This window comes from Vanessa atalanta, chromosome 20 (genome assembly GCF_905147765.1).
Source record: "Vanessa atalanta chromosome 20, ilVanAtal1.2, whole genome shotgun sequence".
Classification (NCBI taxonomy): Eukaryota; Metazoa; Arthropoda; class Insecta; order Lepidoptera; family Nymphalidae; genus Vanessa; species Vanessa atalanta.
The window spans coordinates 10,505,381-10,512,453 of record NC_061890.1 but is presented as its reverse complement, the minus strand read 5'-3'; positions in this window follow the sequence as shown (position 1 = coordinate 10,512,453).

Here is a 7,073-nt window from a genome sequence, read left to right as displayed (position 1 = left end):
ATTAATTTTATTTTTAACTGCAATTTTGCTTAGACTTTCATTTTGTACAATAAAACATATTTTATTCTATTGTATTGTTACGTAACAACGTAGAGAGAAAATAAAGCAGATAAAAGAGAAAAGTTTTTATTCAGAAGCCGCCGCGGCGTCCATCAACACCAACACTTGTATTTATGTATTTAAGTTTTTTAATATAATGCTCAGGAAGCAGCCTGGTGTCTTGAGTTTACATGAATTTGCCTCTTCTTCTAATTAATATGTTGTACGCCGCGTTAAAAGCACACATTTGTTAAACTCTCTGCGTATACGCTCTTTCCCAGACCTAGAATTTCCCAGCAGCTTATATTAATAGCCTATTTAGTTACAGCTTGAATCATCAAGCGCCACCAGCCTTGACATCTAACTATTAACTTTTGTGTCTGTAATTATACTAGTACAGTCATCCTTAATCCAGATCCAAAAAAATCAGGTAATTGTATAACATAGCAATGACATACGGCTTATATAAGTTGATCGGTAGAGTTTCTTGTGCAAATCAGGGTATTTTGTCTTTCAGGCCGGTGATAGTTTTTACTTTTAAAATTAATAAGCAAGTGTAATGGTTCTACATGCCATAACCAAATGGGTTTGCCATTGCCAACCAAGGAAACCTGACGGCTTCAGGAAGGATCAAACCGACATTACCATATTATATGTGAATTTAATTAAGGTTTTTATTAGGTTTATACATACATACATTAGCAGCCTGTTAATTTCCCACTGCTGGACTAAGGCCTCCTCTCCTTGTAAGTAGAAGGTTTGGAGCATATTCCACCACGCTGCTCCAATGCGGGTTGGTGAAATACACATGTCGCAGAATTTCGTTGAAATAAGACACATGCAGGTTTCCTCACGATGTTTTCCTTCTTCTTCTAACCACTGGGCCATCTCGGCTCAAAAAAAACAACACATTGATTTTAAGGAATATACGATAAACTAATTTAATACCTACCTAATTATAACTATATATTATACTCAAATTCTAAATGTTTAATTAAAAATGTTTATAGTTTAGACAACAGTAGACTCACAATGCATATATATATATATATAATTATAGTATTTAGGTTCCATTACATTAAAGGGTTTAATTTAAAATAGTAAAAAAATAATCTCAAACCGAGTAAAACAGGAGAGGTCTAAGAGGCTTAGAATAATAAATCTTTGAAACGCCGTCACCTGTCAGCCGTCAGCGGTGAAAAATTAGGGATAATTCTTACTTTCTTTAAACCGAACCGCTTAAACAATTATCCGGGTGCTTTCAAATTTCCTTACTCCCTTTTAAGTTTTGCGTTATCGTTTCGTGGAAACGTATTGGTTTTGTCAGATTTAACTCATAAATGGTCGACGGTATACGGGACTGAGGCATTTGCCGACGTATTCCATTGACAATAATCAAAAACATATAGAAATATTTATCATATTGATAACACCTCGGTGGTCAAGCTGAGGGGCATTGCGGTGGTAGATAAAGTAATTGATAGTAAGCGCATCTATCATGGTCATCAGCACCACATGACACCAACCAGTACAAATATTTTTACTTTTATTTCTAATTTCAACGAATTTTTACTGATTTTCGATTAATAGTAGGAAGCGTTTATTTATTTGTTTACATCGTCTTAATAATGCGCAAACGGTATAGAAAATTCCTAAATCAAAAAAATACGAAAATAATTAAAAATAATTAACTTGAAACCAAATGAATAACACAAATAAATTTTAATGTATTATGGACATATACAGTCATTGATCTACTCAATAAAAGCTTAAAACGGATAACTGATATTCAATATCAGCTTAAGAGGATGAAATTTTGCACAGGAACTGCTTATGGAACGTCAGGCTCTTTCATAATTTTTATTCTAAGGGGGTTAAATGGAGCATGAAATTTTGTTGGAAATTTCATCATTTCCCGTGTTAAAGGTATGGAAATTGATATTTAAACTTATGTTCGTCAGCTAAGAGTAGCTGTTAAAGCATTTATGAGACTTATTGTCTAAGGGGGGTGAAAGTTTCAAGGGATTTTGGAAAGTTAGAAATATATAAATCGGTGTTTAGCCTTCTGTTTAAAGTTTTTTTAAAAATTAGCTTCCCAAGGCGACTGGATCGGCGATGAGCCTGTACGAGAGTTCATCATTTTGATCAGATTATTTATCTGCGGAAATTTATTTTATATAGTTGTCGAATTATTGGAAGCTTTGTCCACGGGTTCTTGATAAAAATATAATCAAGTGACTCGCTTTGAGCGGTAGAAAGAAAACCATCAGCGCCACAATCATTCAATATCGATTTTATTGAGCCGCTGAAGATTGATAGTGAGATCTAAAGCACTATACATCTTGTTATAATCCATTGAAACAGATTGCAACGCGCGCGGGAGCGACGCCACAGAAGTGATATCGCAGTCAGCTCGCAATACGCAATACGTTTTATTTGTTCAAGTTTACAATAACTAATGTACATATATATCTCATTCTATTAACATATACTCGGATGATATCTGCGCCACTATTGACGATATATAGTAGCAAATTTAGGAGTCCACAAATTTCAAGGATATTGCTTCAATTTCCAGCTGTTTAGAATATTTACACATCTGAACCTAGGCTTGAGGCTCATGAACTATTGCATTCTGAATACACCTGTGTTTTTGCGCAGAGTACTGCGCAGTGAGCTAATCTCCGATGTGTATCGTCGCCGTGACCGAAGTCATTAACGTCATCAACAGTATAGCGGAGCCACAATGTATGGGCTTTTATTACATAATGCGATGTATCACATAAATGAGACAATATTATGTTAACAAAGGATAGAGAATTGCCGGCAAAAGCGCTGTTATGGTGTGGAGTTGTTCATATATTATTATTAAACGTACAATTTCAGGTTCTTTCACCCTTTATGAATCATTTCAGTGTTGAAGTCTTTACAAACATAATTAAACTTTCTTTGTCTGTTTGCAAAGTATATATCATACTGCTAATCAAATTATATTTAAGCCAAGCCTCAATCTTACTTACTTTGTGGTTTAACGGTGGAATGATAGACCCCACCATGAGTGCTCTCCTAGATGATGCTGGCCTTGCTTGTAGACATTTATCAGGCTTATAATGAGTTATTATAACATAATATTATGTTCCTAGTTACGACATAAGCATACATACATATGCTTATGTAGTAACTAGTTACGACGCCACCGTATAAATATAAAAACGAATCATATTTTACTTTTAAATGCAATTCTTTCTGAATAAGGTTGAATTGACTACAGGTGTTACTCAAAAGCGATTTGAACGACGTGTGCCTCTTCCGGCCCGGGCTGCTCCGTGGCTGCGAGGGTCAATCGATTGATTTGCTCCAAACAGCTCTATCAGATGAATAGTTGCGGCTATTCAGCTATTTATTGCTGCTTCTAGCGCTAACAATGCTTCAATGGAATAATTCATAGATTAATTGGAACACGCTATATAGTGTTTATGCGTTAGAAAGTGTTGAATTAATTAATTAATACTGCTGATACTGCAAGCGCAGTTAACTGTGACGCTGACTGTTCTAATTTATGGCTAGAGACCATTTTCAAACTAATATTATTATATTCTAAATTATGATAAACTAATCAACAGTGACACAGTCGACTAATTTTACCTGTAATTAAGAAAAAACTTTAAATAAATAATGTTATATTTGTAAAGGTTTTCTCTACAGATATAATTATAATAATATTTAATCAAATGACAATATTTGATAAATACTTCTAAGTTGCCAATAAACGAAAATAAATTCGACACAAAGATACAAGATAAAAACCGGCAACAAACTTAGTAGCTGCACTTCTATAAACTCGTATGGCAATTAAAATCATATCATATCCAGTATATAACAAATACTATATATACATGTAAATAATCTTGTATATAATAATAATATGAGTTATCTATTAATTAATTTCTACATTAAAAAAAAACTTTAAATGATTTTATCGAGAAAAACAAAAAAAATATTTAAGACATATTGATAATTAGGTAGACTATTTTACTCACAGACTAACACAATTATATCTCATCATGCATTTTATACAGTTACACATACAAGCGTATTTATCAAACACACGATTGGTATTATGTGGCTTACATATAATATTACAGTTTGTAGCGCTGGAGGTAATCGTCAAGTGGAGGGCGTTTCGTTCGCGTAGCGGTTTCATTAGTTCATTCAATTAGCGCATACAACCTAACGATAATTATACAAATAGTATTAAAATAAATGGTTTTATGTATTGGAACAATATTTAATGTGATTAGAATGCCTAATATATAATCGTATTGTTCACTACGTGGGTCCAGAATCGACACATAATATCGTAGGTTAAGAGACTACTTTAACGCAGTAGGTAGATAATATCATAAAACTATGTTTTACGGGGATTGATGTATGTCACATATTTAGACATTCTTACAATTTTTACATTACATTAGCAGCCTGTAAATTTTCCCACTGCTGGGCTAAGGCCCTCTCTCCCTTTGAGGAGGAGGCTTGGAGCATATTCCACCACGCTGCTCCAATGCGGGTTGGTGGAATACACGTGTGGCAGAATTTCGTTGAAATTATACACATGCAGGTTTCCTCATGATGTTTTCCTTCACCGCCGAGCACGAGATGAACTATAAACACAAATTAAGCACATGTCAGTGGCGCCTGTCTGGGTTTGAAACCGGAATCATCGGTTAAGATGCACGCGTTCTAACCACTGGGCCATTTCGACTCCTCTACATTAAGTATTTATGTATATGTGTGTATAAACAAGCTACTTTTATATTATACTTTTTTTGTACAGGTGTAATCGTTATCTTCTTATGACGATAATACTTTAAGCATTAAGCTCGCTTTATGTACAATAAATTATTTTAGTGTTTCTTAATAAATTAATTATGCAACGTATTAGTAAAAAATAATTAGTACTTATTTTATTCTGTTTAATCCAACAATATAAAGCAAGTAATGGAGCCCGTATGCGCAGCAGCTGAAAAAGCTTTTGAGCTCTCTCCGTCACGCTGCTTACTGTGAAAATCATTAATATTGCGACGATCTGTTGCTACTATAATAATTCGTTTATAATACGATGTCCAGTAGGCGGTCTAAACCATAAGCCATTCAAGTTTGACAATTTATAAATTTGGATGTTATGTTACATAACTTTAATAGATATTTATGTACACAAAAGAAAAACGTAATGTAGATAATAAGAAACGTAAAGTTCGACATCGTTAATTTTAATTGTATAGTGTTAGAGAAATATAATCTACATATCGCCCGGCTGCACCATCGCATCTTAAGAAGTATAAACCATTCCTTACACCGACAGACTGCCACAAATCGTAGTAAGTAACTAGGATGTCCCTCGGGTCTTCCTGTAGCGCCACATGTTCACTCATCCCCTAATACACATATTTCATGATTCAACTATTGCTTTTAGAGCAGCCGATACGTGATATTTAAAGATACTTTTCTACAATAAATTACTTTTGTCTGTGTATTTTTTCATTATCTACCTGCAAAACGATTACACGATATAATGTGCACCTGTTACTGGTATTCTACATTTATATATTTTTACACGTTTCGATGACTAAGTTGTTTTTGTGAATTTAATATGTAAATTTTAAGAGTACATTTGTAAGTAAATACATACACCCGAACACCGCAACACAAAATATCGATGAGAGGAATATGCCAGTTTGCTTCTACTTTAGTGTTCTAATTAAAATTTGAAAAATAAAATGAATCTGAAGAAGCGCAGTACAAATTTTTCAAGCAACATGCACCGATGCTGCAATTGAGAGAGATTCCCACGTAACATTAAGAACAATTGCCATCGACCCATATTTTCTCTGAGAGTTAATTTTATTGTTACAAATAGTGCTCAGAACACTTACGATAATAATATTATATTATGAAACAAAACCAGTCGACCACGTGTAACAATATTACCATCCTTGTTACAATAGCCATAAGAGTCATCCAGTCTTCCATTTCGCTTAGGATACAAGAACAATGGAAGATCTCTTAAGAAACGAAACAAAGAGCGTTTTACATCCAAATCTCGCGTAAGCGGCTTTTCGTCAGTCGGAGCTTGTCGCACTCATTACCGTAATACTATTGTCTTAAAGTCCCATCTCATAGTCTCTGATGTTCGCGAGGTGACAGCGAGACAAAGAAATATATAAAAAGAGGGTACACAGAGATTTTAAATGTTGTATAAATCAAGACGGCCCGATTGACATTATTTACGATCGCAACCTGTGTGTAAACTGCTAAGCTATTCTTTTGATAGAACCTCCAGAATGAGTCAGAGGGTACTCTATACTGCAAAAACAAAGTTGCCAGCTCCGCTCAATAAAATAGACGGTAACAGCACATGCTTGCTACACGTAGCCGTATAGAAATTAAAAGCATTTTGACTTTAACATTTATATTGTTATAATATGTTCTACGCCTCATATCGAATATAGTTTGGAACCAAAGGCACAGATTAGGACAATGAAAAATATATCGTCTTTCATTGTTGCGTTAAATCTCCATGAGCTCAGACCGGCTGTTTCGTTCTATAATGGTACTTATTTAACCAGTATCCCCTTTTCAAAATTTAAAACCAAAACTAAGTACAATTTTTAAATAGTATCGTAATCAGATACTTCAAATCGACATCGATATAAACAAATCGATGTAAAGCAGTGAAGTCTTGATACAAGGTCACTCACGAAACAGCCGGATTTATCGCCCAATATTGCCTAAGAATGGCCCATCTGTTCGTTGCAACCCGTACCCATAAAAACTTCGGCGATAACGTTCATTGCATTCGTTGCTCCGTGACGTCACAACAAAACGAAGCCGAAACAACTGTTTGTATAAATATTTATAACTACAAATGCTTGGAACTTGAATAAGTGAGCGGGCGGTCGGTCGGCGGTGCGCTCGGTCGAAGCGTAAATATCGTTTTTCCCAAGTTATGAGCACAGACTCAAATGTGGTATTTC